Here is a 16,156-nt window from a genome sequence, read left to right on the forward strand (position 1 = left end):
GACTCGAATTGGTGCCTATATGGGATGCTGGCACTGCAGGCTGTGACTTTACCCACTACGCCACAGTGTTGGCCCCGTCTTTTCTTCTCAGTCCAACTTTTCTGCTTTTCCTCATACTACCTCAAACTTTACATTCCTAAAAAAAATCTAGTTTATTGTCACTATTAATTTTTATTATATGGAATTTCAGATAAATAGTACCATACAGGATGTCACCACTTTCTGTTTCTCAATTTCCCCCTTACTTACTTATTTTATACTCTTTGTAATTATTTTGAGATAGAATCATGTTTTCTCATACATCAATAGTATTTTACTTTTCGGGGATGGCACGGTGACATAGTAGGTTAAGGGATGGCTTTCAGGGCTGGCATTTCATTTGGGTACCAGTTTAAGTCCCAGGCACTCCACTTCTGATCCAGCTGTCTGCTGATGGCCTGGGAAAGCAACAGAAAATGGCCCAAGTGCTTGAGCTTCTGCACCCACATGGGAGACCTGGAAGAAGTGCTTGGCTCCTGGCTTCTGCCTGGCACAGCCCTAGCTATTGCAAACCTTTGGGGAGTAAAGCAGCAGATGCAAGATCTCTCTCTGTCTCTCCTCTCTCTGTAACTCTACCTTTCAAATGCATAAATAAATCTTTCAAATAATAGTGAAATACTTTTTTATTACTTCAATTGAATTGATTTTACAGAATTTATTTATCTATTCACCTATTGATGGATATTTTATCTACTTCAGTTTTAGAAACAAATATGACATAAACAGTTGTGTAAAATCTTTTTTATGGCCAAATGTTTCCTTTTCTTCAGATAAATAGCTACTAGTGAAGGAATTCAGACTGCATTATGCTGGAGCGAGTTACACTGCCATTTGTGATCTGGCATCATAAGCAGGCCCTAGTGCCACCTGTGAGGCCAGCATCCTATATGAGTGCCAGTTTGAGTATCGACTGCTGCACTTCTGACCCAGCTCCTTGCTAAGATGCCTGGGAAATGGTGAAAAATGGCACAAGAGTTTGGGCCCCTGCCACCCTCAGAGAAGATCTGGATGGAGGTCTGGACTTCTGGCTTTGGAATGGGCTTATGAAGGTATACAAGCACTACATGCTAATCAAACTTTTATATTTAAAAATATAATAAGATACTCAGTGGAAAACCAAAATGTCATTTGTATCAAACATTTTAATGGATTCATCTCAGTTATGTAGAAAATATTGATTAGGTTCATTTTCTAAGAAATAGTTAAACTTGGGGCAGTTTCTGTGGCAAAGTAGATTAAGCCACTTTCTGCAGCACCAGCATCCCATATGGGCATCAGCTCGAATCTTGACTGCTCAACTTCCCCTTCAACTCCCTGCTAATGCACCTGGGAAAGCAGCAGTAGATAGTCCAAGTGCTTGGACCCCTGCACCCATGTGGGAGACCTGGAAGAAGCTTCTGGCTCCTGGCTGCTGGCTTTGGGCTGGCCCAACCCAGCTGTTGTGGCCATTATGTGAGTGGACGAGTGGATGGAATCTCTCTCTCTCTCTCTCTCTCTGCAACTCTGCCTTTCAAATAAATAAAAATAATATCTTAAAAAAATTAGTCAAAATAAAATGTATCTAATACTTTTACAAAGGATAGCTTAAAAGATTGATAAAGTATTCTATATAGTTACTGATTTTCCACCTGTTTCTTCTATTCGTTATTGAAGGTTATTGAAATGTCTTTTATAATTAAAGATTTTTAATTTATATATACTATACTTTTGCTTCATATATTTTAAGCTTTTATTAGATACATGTTCAATCACTAGAACTCTTTGTTAATAGGCCTATTTATTCATGTGTATTGTCTAAGTTTATCTTTGTTAATATTCTTGCCCTGAATTTTTTGTTATCTTATATTGATCTATCATTGCTCATAATTTTTAGTAAAAACTGTTGTAATGGTATGTTTTTTACTGCATTTATCCTTTGTATCTTTATATTTAATGTGAATGTATTGATTGGCAGGTTACAGTTGTGTGTTACTTTCTTTTTTAATACAATCTCAGTTTGTTTATTTCACATAGACATTTAGGTCATTTATATTTGGAATGTTTATTGAATAATTTACATTAAGTTTTTTAATTTGTTCTTTTTTCTTTCTATTTATCTGTTCTTATACATTTCACTTTACCTCTTTTTCACCTTGTTTAAATTAGCTAAGCATGCTCTAGGATTCTGATTTATTTTATTTATTGGCTTATTAGACAATCTTTTGCTTTGTGTTGTAGTTGCTTTAGGAAATATAATATATAAAGATAATTTACAGGAGAGAAAATGGCAGCGGAACCGAGCAAGACCAAAATCCAGACTCTTTAAGAGGCTTCGAGCAATTCCCACCAACAAGGCCTGTTTCCACTGCGGCGCCAGGAATCCGAGAAGGGCCAGCATCACGTTTGGTGTTTCTTGTGCATTGACTGCTGCGGGGTCCAGCGCTCCCTGGGCGTCCATCTCAGCTTCATCAGGCCCACAGAGCTGGATTCCAACTGGAGCTGGTTCCAGCTGAGGTGTATGCAGACGGCCTTTTTCCACCAGCACGGCTGCACAGCCAGTGATGCCAACAGCAAGTGCAACAGCCGAGCAGCCCAGATGTACCGGGAGAAGATCCGGCAGCTGGGGAGTGTGGCCCTGGCCTGGCGTGGCACTGACCTCTGGATAGACAACGTGAGCAGTGCTCCTAGCCACTCCCCAGAGAAGAAGGACTCGGATTTCTTCACGGAGCACACTCAGCCCCTGCCTGGGATGTGCCAGCCGCTGAGCCTGCAGGGATCCAGCAGCCAGCCCCGTCCGCAGAGAGCAGTGGCCTGGCCCAGCCGGAGCACGGTCCCAACACCTACCTGCTTGGCACCTCGCCCAAGGCACCTCTGGAACTGAAAAGCTCCATCATTGGCAAGAAGAAGCCAGCAGCAGCTAAGAAAGGCCTGGGTGCCCAGAAGGTGAGCGGCCCCAGCTTCAGCGAGATCGAGCGGCAGGCCCAGGTGGCAGAGCAGCTCCGTGAGCAGCAGGCGGCGCGTGCTAAGAAGCAGGCCGAGGAGTCCATGGTCGCCTCCAGGCGTCTGGCCTACCAGGAGTTCCAGCTTGATCGGAAGGAGGAGGAGAAGCAGCTCCAGAATCTGGAGGGGAAGACGCGAGAGCAGGCGGAGCGGCTGGGCGTGGGCTTGGTGAGCCGGAGCTCCGTGTCCCGCTCGGTGCTGTCCGAGATGCAGGTGATCGAGCAGGAGATCCCAGTGACCGCCAAGTCCTCCCGCTCGCAACTGGACCTGTTTGACAACATTTGGACGTTCACCTCTGGACCCCCAACGTACAAGGACACCCCCTTTTCCTTGGGGGAAATTTTGGTTCCCGCTGGGATACGGATACCACCTGGGGCATGGACAGGGTAGAGGAGAAGGAGGCAGAAGTGACCATCTCGAGCATCCGGCCCATTTCAGAAAGAGCCACAAGCCAGAAGGATGTGGAGAGCCGGAGCTCAGGCCTCGAGTCCAGCGAAGCACGCAAGAAGTTTGCAGGTGCAAAAGCCATCTCATCCGACATGTTCTTTGGGCGGGAGGTGGACGTTGAGTATGAAGCCAGGTCTTGGCTGCAGCAGCTCATGGGCAGCAGTGCCATCAGCTCTTCAGACCTCTTTGGGGATGTGCATGGAGCCCATGGAGCAGGAAGCGTGTCTCTGGGCAATGTGCTACCCTCAGCGGACATCGCCCAGTTTAAGCAGGGTGTCACGTCTGTGGCAGACAAGTTGGCTGTGTTGGCCAATGGCGTGATGAATTCTTTGCAGGATCGCTATAGTTCCTACTGATAGCCCCGTGGCTCAGGCATCACTGGGGAGAGCAGCAAGAAACCCATGGTTCTCAGGGCATGGGTGCCTCCTGTGGAAGCTGGGTGGCTTGGTTACCTAAGTGTGTGCTGTGCAGGGGGGTGGCCCTAGAGGACCCTGGGGGGGGACTCCTGTGGATTGAGCCCCTCCCCTGTGTGCCCTCAGCCTCTCCTCTGTGCAGTGTCCTTCCACTCCTGCCCCCAGAGCTGCTGCTCACTTGTCCTGCACACTGGAGGGATTTCTCTTGGGGTGGGAGGCCCAGCCCTTCCCCATGCAAGGAAAGGGAAAAGTGTACACCTTCTGCTGGCTCCAGGATCCTTCTAGGTGGTCTGAGGGCTCGGGCCTCTGCCCTCTGGCACCAGGGAGACACCCAGCAAGAGGGGAGCTGCCGAAAGCCCCCCAGGGAGGGGTTCTGGGCTTGCTGCTGCCTCTGCTGCTGCTGCCAGTGCCTCTTCTGGGTATCAGGAGAAGGCAGAGGAGAGGAAGGACCTTGGTCTGGGCCTTACTAAGGGCTAGAACCTTCACCTGGTACCTAAAGGCTTCATTTGGGATCAGGCCTGAGTGATCCCATGTCCCCTTCCTCCTCCTCCCCTGTGACTGTAATTGCTTGGAGAACTTTCTGGGCCTCTCTGAAGCCTGGCACACCATCTACTGTGGGCCATCGGCCCTCCGTTTTCTGAGATGTTTGGCCCTTCCCCTGGCCCGTGGCCACAGTGGGTCCCATCTGGCCTGTGTCCTGACTCTGGTTGCTGTGAGCCTCACACCGGCCAAGAAAGCAGAAGACATGAGGGAGAGAAGCAGGCTCAGAGGGACCTGGCCTGGCATGCCCCTGAGAGCTCGAGGGGCTGCGTGGGGGCCTCTCTCTGGCAGCCGGGCCATGCACTGTGTCATCTTTGGTGCCATCCTCCCCTGCCATGCTGGCACTCTGGGCCCCTCCGCCACCTCCGGGTTGCAGGTTGGGCTCCAAGCAACACAGACCACTCCCTCCGCACTCGCCCAGAGTGACGGGACTCTTTCTGGACTGTTTGTATTGAAACAAAGTGGTGTCAAAATAAAGCCCCCACGGGGCTGGGGCCCTGCCCAAAAAAAAAAAAAAAGAAAAAGAGAGAGAGAGATAATTTACAATGTTTTAACATGATGCTATATTAAACTTCATGTACTACAATATTATATTTTTGTTTCTCTTTTCCTGGCTTTCATAATAGTGGTTAGTTTTTAAAATTCTATATATTTTTATCTTCTATGCAATATTTCTATTTTTGCTTAAACAACTTATATTTAAAATAGATTTAATTCCCTAAAAATGTCCATCTATATTCAGTATTTTTAGTGGTTTTTGTACATTTTTTGGATGCCCAGATTTCTATGTGGTATTATTTTCCTTCTAATTAAAGAGTTTCATTTACCATTGAATTCCTAGGGGCCAACACCGTGGCATGGAGGGCTAAGCCTCCATCTGCAGCGTCAGCATCCCATATGGGCATTGGTTCTGGTCCCAGCTGCTCCTCCTCTGAACCAGCTCTCTGCTATGGCCTGGGAAAGCAGATGATGACCCCCAGTGCTTGGGCCCCTCCACCTGCATGGGAGCCTGGATGAAGCTCTCCTGGCTTAAGATCACTCAGCTCCAGCCATTTTGGCCATTTGTGCAGTGAAACAGTGAATGGGAGACCTATTTCTCTGTCTCTCCCTCTCTGTGTCTGTAATTCCACCTCTCAAATAAGTAACATCTTAAAAAAGGAAAAGGTTGAGTTCCTAATTCATTAACCTGGCACATTTCTGGCAGTTGTGGTCATTTGAGGAGTGAACCAGTGGATGGGGGAGCTCATTTTCTTTCCTATTAAAATAAATATTTTTTAAAAAACCTAAAAGCAATAAATTATTTAATTGAATGGTTTAGAGTCAAGAGCAAATTGATTCTAGCTGAAAAATCTTTAATAATTTTATTTTATTTTATTTGAAAGGGGGAGCGGTGGGGGATGGAGATCTCCTATCTACTAGTTCAGTTTCCAAAGGCCTGCAATTAGCATCTGGGAAATCAATTCACATCTCTCAAAGGGATGGCAGGGCTCCAACTGCTCGAGGCAGTATTTGCTGCCTTCCTGGGTGCACATTAGCAGGGAGCTGGAATCAGCAGCAGAACTGGGTTTCAAACACAGACACTGATATAGAATGTGGGCATCCCAACTGGCTGCACAGCTGCTCCACCAAAGCCTGCCCAGTTTCCATTGTAGCAAAAGCACATTGGTATTTAACAATGTCAACTATTTTTTTAAAAAATTCTCAGTTTAATGATGCAAAAATAGTTTTAGAACTGGAAAGAACTGCACATTAGTGGGGCTGGCGCTGTGAAGTAGAGGGTGAAGCTGCTACCTGTAGTGCCAGCATCCCACATGGGCACCGGTTCAAGTCCCGGCTGCTCCACTTCCAATCCAGCTCTCTGCTATGGCCTGAGAAAGCAGCAGAAGATGGCTCAAGTGCTTGAGACCCTGCATCCACAGGGAGATCTGGAAGAAGCTCCTGGCTCCTGGCTTCAGAATGGCGCAGCTCTGGCCATTGCAATTATCTCGGGAATGAACCGGTGGATGGAAGACCTCTCTCTCTGCCTCTTCTTCTCTTTCTGTGTAATTCTGACTTTCAAATAAATAAATAAATCTTTAAAAAAAAGAATTGTTAAGTAATCATACATTATTTACTCTTTAAAAAAGATCAGAAGGATGACTAGATAAAACACTACCCCAAATATCCATTTCTTTTAAAAAGACAGAAACTTAAATCATACAAATATTTTTGTAAGACCAATCGTATAGTATGCATACAATACAATAAACATGATTTTTAGGAGTACTGAAAAGATTCTAAAGCAGTCATAACTTTGTTTTTTTTTTAAAGATTAATTTATTTATTTGAAAGTCAGAATTACACAGAGAGAGGAGAGTCAGAGAGAGAGAGAGAGAGAGAGAGGTCTTCCATCCAATGGTTCACTCCCCAAGTGGCCGCAACAGCCAGAGCTGCACCGATCCAAAGCCAGGAGCCATGAGCTTCTTCCTGGTCTCCCATGCGGGTGCAGGGGCCCAAGGACTTGGGCCATCTTCTACTGCTTTCCCAGGCCATAGCAGAGAGTTGGGCCGGAAGAGGAGCAGCTGGGACTAGAACTGGTGCCCATATGGGATGCCAGTGCTTCAGGGCAGGGTGTTAACCCACTGTGCCACAGTGCCAGCCCCTAAAACAGTCATAACTTTGGATATTAACATTCTATGGAGAAAATAATTGCAGAAAAATGAGAACATCAGGGCTTTTTTTTTTTTTTTTTTTACTCTTGAGGCATTCTTAAAACCATCATGCTAAGAAATTGAGTAGAAGGTGATTGTCAAACAACATTTTTATTCAGAAGTTTCACTAAATAAAAAAAAAAAACCTACAAAATTTGCTGTCAAAATCCACTGAAAAAATAGCACAGAAAAACATGAGCTCTTCAGAATTAAGAATTGTTGCAGGGTTATAATTAGAAATAGGAGGAAAAGTACCTAGCACACAATGTTCTCGATCATGTCTAGGGGATCTTCCTGGAACTTAGCTTCCTGAGAGGAAGCACATTTTACTGTTTCTCATAGTGGAATGAGTCTGATAATTTTTTGTGCTTTATTATCACTATAAAACTATAGATAGTTATGGCAGAGCTGTCCTTTTGTGCCTTATAAGACTTTCATCTGAACTATTCATACTGTAATTACCTCAATTGAATCATATGCATTGTCAGAATTCTACAGGTCAAGTTTGATTACTAGTCAAGATGTCTTTTATAATGTTCAGGTATGTTTTAGCTTTGGAACACAAAATGTTATTGTGTGTGCAGAGGTACAGAAGTAGAATCCAGGGCATAAATAGAACATTTGTGCATCAAATATTCTTTGAAGAAGGAATGACTGCAATTGCAAAAATTTTTTTGAAAGCAAGAAACAATGGCTTAATGGGATGTAAGAAGCCACTGCCAAGTAGGGGAGATATGCTATTTTATTATCCTGCAATAGCCAGAAGGATTTTGGAACACTGGAAATGGGAAAGAATTAAGCAGAGGAAATTGTCAGATTTCTAATAATATAAGAGGAACAAAGAAAGAGGGGGGGAAGCATAGGGGAGAAGGAGAGAGAGAGAGACAGAACCCAAAACAATTTGCATATTGCTTAGGTTATAAGTTTCTTTGAATCTCCCAGGTACTTTTTATGGAAATAGCTTAAATTCTAGGAATTGGGGCTGACATTGTGACATGGCAGGTAAAGCCACCACTTGCAGTGCCCGGATCCTATATTGGCACCAGTTTGAGTCCCAGCTGTTCCTTTCCAATCCAGCTCTGTGCTATGGCCTGGGAAAGCAATAGAAAATGGCCCAAGTCCTTGGGCCCCTGCACTCACATGGGAAACCCAGAAGAAGCTCCTAGCTCCTGGCTTTGGATCAGCACAGCTCTGGCCATTGTGGCCATTTGGGGAATAAACCAGCAGATGGAAGACCTCTCTCTCTCTCCCTCTCTCTCTCTCTCCCACTCCCTCTTCCTCTCCCTCTCGCTTCTGCCTCTCTGCTGCAACTCTGCCTTTAAATAAATAAATAAATCTAAAAAAAACCCTCTAAGAACAACTAACTACCTTGAGGGAAATAAATCACAATAAGAATCCAGTGAAATAAGATATACTGATGTAACATCAACATCAAAACTTGAAAAATGGATTGCATTGGCTTGGAAGAAAGTTCTGGACATAATAATTAAGCATTTGTCTATAACAGTGCTGTATAACCAATATTCTATTGTGTGCTGGTATAAGAAACTGCCTACGATGAAAGAAAAATATTTTCAAATGTTTAGGCTATGAAGGAGTTTTTGAGATTCTTCATTTACTTTTCATACTGTCCAACATCGATATAAAATAAAAATCCAAGAAATCCAAAAAATCCAAAACAGCTATTGCAAAAAATGTAAAAATTCAGTTCATACACAAAAGTTTAGAAAATAGAAATACTCATCTGGCTTGATAATCATTTACATCTGAAAATTCACAGAATTTATAGGAATCTGGATTCCTATGACCTTACTGCATTTTAAGGATTATGTAGTCATTTAGGAAAATTAGAGAGCTGAAGCTTCCTAAAGACTATCCTGTGGCCACTGTGGAAAGATAAACATTGTATTGCTCTGGGAGAGTGAGAAATAAGAGAATATCAGGATTAGGGTGTGACTAAGGAATACACAACAAATCTGCCATTAAAGTTTGCAGAAAAAAAAATCTAGGTAATAACAGTGACTTCAGATAAATTTATTTCATCAGTTCATAAGATAATGTTAGACATGGTACAGGCTACAACAATAATGTTTTTAGATATTGATGACAGTTGAAATAACCATGTGAAAATAATCAAATATACAATTCATATTTTTATTTCCAGATAGCACTAATGGCATGCTTGATCACTGAATTAGCCACATAATTTTAGAGCAAACTAAATTTCCCATTAAAAATTAAAAGCATAGAGAATGATGTTTTCAAAATATGATATTAAATTAAGATTTTTGAGAAAGTCAAAGAAATGAATATTATTCCTTTACAATGAGAAAGCTATCTTCTGTATAAATGAATAACTGTGCTGTCACAGAAAGCTCCAATTTAGAAATAAAAGCTAATAACTAATAGGAATAACTAATATCTAATAGCTCTAGGAACAGACACTCTGCAGCTTGAGACACACACAGCCCCAATCTGAGAGTGGTTATGTCTCAGCCACTCTGCTTCCTGTTGAGCTCCTTGCTAACACATCTGCAAGGCAGTAGCATGACAGCACCAGTGCTTGGGACCCTGACACTTATATGGGAGACTTGGATGGATCCTGGCTTCAGCCTTGCCCAGCCCTGGGTGTTATGGCCATTTGGGGTGTTAATCAGCAGATGAATGACCAGCCTCTTGTCTCCCCTCCCCTCCCCTCCTATCCTCTTCCCTCTCTTCCCCTCCCCTCCCCTCCTCTCTTTTTCCCTCCTCTCCCCACCCCTCTCCTCTCCTCTCTTTTTTTCCTCTCTCTTTCAAGTAAGAAAATCTTTAAAAAATAATAACTTTAGATTAAATTGCAGATTTTCTTTTTTTAAAGACTTTTTTTATTTGAAAGGCAGAGTTACAGAGAAGCAGAGGCATAGAAAGAGAGAGAGATGTTGTCCATCTGCTGGTTCTCTCCCTGGATGGCCACAATGGCAGGAGCTGCATGGCTCCAAAGCCAGGGGTCAGGAGCTTCTTCTGGGTCTCCCACATGGGTGCAGAGGCCCAAGAACTGGGGCCTACTTCTACTGATTTCCCAGGCCATAGCAGAGAACTGGATCTGAAGTGGAGCAGCCAGGATTTGAACCAGCACCCATATGGGATGCCGACACTGCAGGTGACAGCTTTACTTGCTATGCCACAGTGCTGGCCCAAAATTTTTTTAATTTATTTTTTATTTAGTAAATATAAATTTCCAAAGTACAGTTAATGGATTACAATGGATTCCGCCCCCATAATTTCCCTCCCACTCACACCCCTCCCATCTCCCGCTGCCTCTCCCATTCCATTCACATCAAGATTTATTTTCAATTATCTTTATATACAGAAGATCGATTCAGTACATATTAAGTAAAGATTTCATCAGTTTGCATCCACACAGAAACACAAAGTGTAAAATACTGTTTCAGTACTAGTTATAGCATTACTTCACATTGGACAACACACTAAGGACAGATCCCGCATGAGAAGTAAGTACACAGTGACTCCTGTTGTTGACTTAACAATTTGACACTCTTGTTTATGGCGTCAGTAATCTCCCTAGGCTCTAGTCATGAGTTCTGGCCCGAAATTACAAATTTCCAAAGAAACACTATTTGTCAACTGCTAATGTAGCCATTAGTTATTAGAAATACCAGTGATTGGCTGGCACCACGGCTCAATAGGCTAATCCTCTGCCTGCAGCGCCAGCACACCAGGTTCTAGTCCTGGTCGGGGTGCAGGATTCTGTCCCAGTCGCTCCTCTTCCTGTCCAGCTCTCTGCTGTGGCCCGGGAGTGCAGTGGAGGATGGCCCAGGTCCTTGGGCCCTGCACCCATATGGGAGACCAGGAGAAGCACCTGACTCCTGGCTTCGGATTAGCGCTGTGCGCCGGCTGCAATGCCTGGCCGCAGCAGCCATTGGGGGGTGAACCAACGGAAAAAAGGAAGACCTTTCTCTCTATCTCTGTCTCTCTCTCACTGTCCACTCTGCCTGTCAAAAAATAAATAAATACAAAATAAAAAAAGAAATACCAGTGATCAACAGATAATGGCAATTATCTTAAGAGTAATTGAATATCTGTTTAATGATAAGGTATGGTTTTGCAACTAGAAGAAAAATAATACATAAAAAGGAAGCAAATTTTCACAATTTTAATCTGCTGGCCAGTCTCAACACCACTCATATCAGGAGACAGGTGACTAAGTTCTATGCAACATTTTATGCAAACTTAACCATTAAATACCATGTATAATGCAATTTTTGCTGGGAAAGTTTAATTTGAGTCTAATAGTTCTTTACTTTTGAGTTCTCCATTTAAAATAATTAGAGGGAATTGAAATGATTGAATCATCACCAAAATAGGGAATAGGGATATATGTCTACTCATCAATAAATCAGAATATTATTAACAAAAGGACTGTTGAAAATTAAAAAGTCAGGGTACATAACAACCACCTACAACTGGTTCTGAATAGATCCTGTTGTGGAAAATAAGCTGTCATGATGATTTTGAGGAAAAATATTAAACTGGAATAGTTGATGAGCAATTTTAAATTTGTGATATGTCATCTTTACAATGTAAGATAATTTTATCTGAAATATGCAAGAATTAAAAATTGAATTATTTATATTTTTTGAAATGTTAATATTAACTGTACTTATTTAGAGATGCAAATCAATTTTATGTATACCATAAATAGATAGCTCAGATTTGAAGGAGCTTTACAGATTTGTGTGTGTGTGTGTGCATGTGTATACGTAGATACATGAAGCTTCTTCAAATCTCAGCACACACACACACACACACACACACACGTGGTAACCTAATACTAAAATAGTTGAGCTAGGGGCTCACTTTTCTCTCTGATCATCGGTATAAAGATTTCTTCTTTAGCACAGCAGAGAATTGTTTTTCCTGCTTAAGTGTTATTCAAAGTATTTTGTTGGAGGTAAATGCTGTTCAAGCATCCTTAGTGTCCATGAATAGTATTTATATAAAAATCAGTAGCTGACCCTTCAGATTCACAGGTTAGACAGTGACAGAGAGAGACAAAAAGGTTTTCCTTCCATTGGTTCACTCCTTAAATGGCTGCTACAGCCGGAGCTGCGCCAATCTGAAGCCAGGAGCCAGGCTTCCTCCTAGTCTCCCATGCAGGTGCAAGGCCATCTTCCACTGCCTGCCCAGGCCACAGCAAACTGAGAGATTTTCTTCTGGAGCATAGGAAAGATTATATTAATGCTTACAGCCACGTTCTGTCTGACTGTGGCAGGATGACAGACACAGAGGAGACCAGATAGACCAGGACGCACAGATCTTCATGAGGACCTGCTCGGAAGCAATTCAGCAGCTCAGGACAGATGCGCACAGGGAGGTCCACTCCCAGCAGCTGAAGGAGCACAGCACTGCCGTTCTGGATTTCATCGAGGCTTACTTAAAAAGAGTGTGTGAACTTTACTCAGAACAGAGCCATCCGAGTTAAACGAGTGGTGGATAGGAAGAGATTATCTAAGCTGGAACCAGAACCAAATGCAAAAACAAGAGAATCCATCTCTTCTGAGAAAGCGTCACAGAATCCTTCAAAAGACTCTGAAGAGAAACCTGCCTCTGAAGAGTTCCCAGAAAAGACTGTCTGAAGAGCAGCCTGACTGGAGTGCCCGGGGAGACGGCAAAGGAGAAGACGAGTTATCCCCAGAAGAAATGCAAATGTTTGAACAAGAAAATCAGCGGCTCGTTGGGGAGATGAACAGCTTGTTTGACAAAGTGAGGCAAATCGAAGGGAAAGTAGTTGAAATTTCCAGACTCCAAGAGATATTCACGGAAAAGGTGTTGCAACAGGAAGCGGAGGTTGACAACATTCACCAGTTGGTGGTTGGAGCGACTGAAAACATCAAGGAGGGCATCGAAGACCTTAGAGAGGCCATCAAGAACAACGCCGGCTTCTGCGTGTGGATCCTCTTCTTCCTCGTGATGTGCTCCTTCTCCCTGCTCTTCCTCGACTGGTAGGACAGCGAGCCGGCCTCGGGCGGCGGCGCCGGCAGTCTGCACGGGCAGCCTGGCAAGCGTGCGCCTCTGCATGTCTCTGGCACTGGGGCGTGACTGTCACCAGGGTGTCACAGAGCTGCTTCAGGGGAGAGGGGCCTGAGCAACACCTGCGGATTCCCATGCGAAGCGACACCCAGACCTGAGTCCTTAGCTGAGCACCTGGGAAAGAACATGCCGAGCACACGGAAGTGGTCTGTGCAGCAGTCACTGGGCAGGGTGGGCTCGGGGAGGGGCGTTAACCACCTGACCGCGAGGCTGCCGGCCAGGCGGCAGCTCCTCACTCAGCAGAGTCTGACCCTGCCTGTCCCCGGAGCTCCAGGGAAGAACGCGTCTAATGACGGCTCTCACAAATGCTCGTTCCCTTGTCTTTGCACGGCTTCCTGTCTGCCCGAGTCAGCGGATGCGCGGTCCGAGAAAATTCCCACCTGCCGTGTTCATCCAATAAATCTGATGACGGCCCTCTGTTGTGTTGTCGGTGAGTTAACAGCCCGGGCCCTCGGCCAGAGGCTGCCTGGCCCGACTCAGCCCAGAACCACTCACGGCAGGTGCAGGCTAGGGTACCTGTGGCCTGCTTTCCCATCACTGGGTCTATGGAAGGGGCCACGGTAGCTCGGGCCTACTGTCCCAACCCCCGGAAATGTCAGCAGGGCAGCAGCCGGTTACAGCCAGAAACAAGGCCCGAGTCGGCTGTGTGTGCGGGGTGTGTATACAGGGTCAGCGGCAGCAGCACCGGCGGCCTAGCATCCCTGCACAGAGTGGGCGTGGCGAGTGTGCTGCCTCTGCTCCTGAGCTCCCTGTGCCTGCGCCCAGGGCAGCACTCGCCCACCTGCTGAGGGCATGGGTGTCAATCATCCTTGATGTCGCTAAGCATATTCCGGGGAGCAGCAGTGGGGCTGACCGTGGCCACCGTGCCAGTCTCATTATTTGTGATTTATTTCTGACCTCAGCTGTGTGATTTTTGGCGCGCCAGCCAGAGACAGCACAAACAACATGGAGAAAATGGCTGCGAATATCTTTTTTTCTATTTAATTGTCTTACACATTTAGTTTATCTAAATGGTGGTTTTTGTAAACATTTTAATGTCGAGATTCAAATTGAAACGTGATTTTCTTACAAAAATAATCCTCTGGAAGAGGAGCAACCGGGACAAAACTGGCACCCCAACCCCTAACTGGCACTAGAACCTGCGGTGCTGGGGGTGTAGGCATTAGCCTAGTGAGCTGCGGTGCCAGCAGCAATGTGCCTTCTTCAAGGCTTTTGGCATAACTGACAATCTGCACAAGAGCGGCCAGCACTCTGTCCTCTGGTGAGCCATATTTCTGTTTCTGTGTTGCTCTTCCTGTTTGTGTGATCCTCAGAGCAGAGAAATTCTACCCAGGCAGGCTCTGCGGGAAGCAGGAAGAGGGGTGCTTCTTTGTAACAGTTCTTTGTGGAACTGCTACAAACACGGTATCATGCATGTCTCCCTTGGTTTCATCCTCACTACAGCTCTGTGAGCTAGATTGTCCTCATTTCGTGTAGAAGGAAACCAAGGCTCAGAGAGCTCAGCCAAGGTGCCTGAGGTCGCACAGCCAATAAACAGGATGCCAGAATACAAGGAGTCCCCACCTGTGCCCTTCCCACTCTGCCAGTCAGGGGCTGTGAGCCTAGGTAGGTGCAGACCAGCAGCTCCTCTCAGTGTCAGATGCAGAGAAGTCACCAATTGCATCGCTGCTCTAGCGCCTCCTTCACTGATGGGTCTCAAAGCCCCAGTTGCTTTATATTAATCAGCGCAATTCCGAAAATATGACAACTCCAAAATGTAATTAACAGTTCATCTTTTTTTTTAATCAGCAAAGTGAATGATCCTTATTTTCTTTTTCTTTTTTCATTTTCGTTATTTATTTGACAAGCAGAGTTAGACAGTGAGAGAGAGAGAGAGACGGAGAGAAAGGTCTTCCTTCCATTGGTTCACTCCCCAAATGACCTCTTAAGGGCAGCGCACTGCGCTGATCCGAAGCCAGGAGCCAGGTGCTTCCTCCTGGTCTCCCATGCAGGTGCAAGGCTCAAGCACTTGGGCCATCCTCCACTGCCTTCCCAGGCCACAGCAGGGAGCTGGACTGGAAGAGAAGCAACTGGGACAGAACCAGCACCCCAACTGGGACTAGACCCTGGAGTACCGGCACTGCATGTAGAGCATTAGCCTAGTGAGCCGCGGCACCAGCCTAGCCCAACTTTTAATCAATAAGATTATGTCACTTGCCCAGAAAAAAAAAATATAAACAGAAGTGTTACTCTAGGATAATGTCACAATGCTCTCTAATAAATCTTTCATTCAAGGTTCTTTGCACAGGGTGAAGTCACACAACTGAGTGTTTTCAAAAGTGTAAGCTACTTGAGTTTATGCCTATTTGCTAATGTGTGCTTGTGTGTTAAAGTCTCTCACTTGACAACAGGTTTGGGTAGAGGGGAAAAGGAAAGAACTTTAATCCTCAATTGTTTCAAATTTTACTTACATCTAATGAAAGGAAGTAATGTATATGATTACCAAAACTGGTTTAACTGTTTACAGTATGCTTAGGCCACAAACATCCTTTATTCCCTTTGTTATTATCTCTTTCACATTAAAAAGCTCAATTTTTTCCAACTTTCTGTGTTAGGCAAACTTGCTCCACTATTATCTTAGTTATGATAACAACAGTTATAATTTTAGTTAAAGAAAATTTCTGTAAATGATCCAATGACAGCTTATCGTTTTATTTATCTTGAAAATACTTGCTTCCCTAAATATTTCAGACCATATATAATATAGGAGTACACAACATAGTGAAAATGTTGTTTCCATGTTACCCATGAAACAAACATATTTCAATTTACTGCTTAGAAGCTATCAGTACCCATGAAAACCATGCAACACAAGGTAGGAACATAGTATTAAATTTAATGGAAATCATGGAATGTGGGCTTTCTAATTACCAGTAGTTATCATTTTGATTGGTATGTATTAGCTAGAAAACCTACAGG

General features: G+C 44.4%; 2 pseudogenes; both read left to right on the plus strand.

Annotated features, from left to right (window-relative positions):
- The first annotated feature begins 2,302 nt into the window (after positions 1-2,302).
- LOC138850486 (ADP-ribosylation factor GTPase-activating protein 2 pseudogene) lies at positions 2,303-4,914 on the plus strand (annotated as a pseudogene).
- Positions 4,915-8,103: 3,189 nt separating this feature from the next.
- LOC127493523 (syntaxin-18 pseudogene) lies at positions 8,104-13,672 on the plus strand (annotated as a pseudogene).
- The last annotated feature ends 2,484 nt before the right edge of the window (positions 13,673-16,156 follow it).

The sequence above is a fragment of the Oryctolagus cuniculus genome, chromosome 7 (genome assembly GCF_964237555.1).
Source record: "Oryctolagus cuniculus chromosome 7, mOryCun1.1, whole genome shotgun sequence".
Lineage (NCBI taxonomy): Eukaryota > Metazoa > Chordata > Mammalia > Lagomorpha > Leporidae > Oryctolagus > Oryctolagus cuniculus.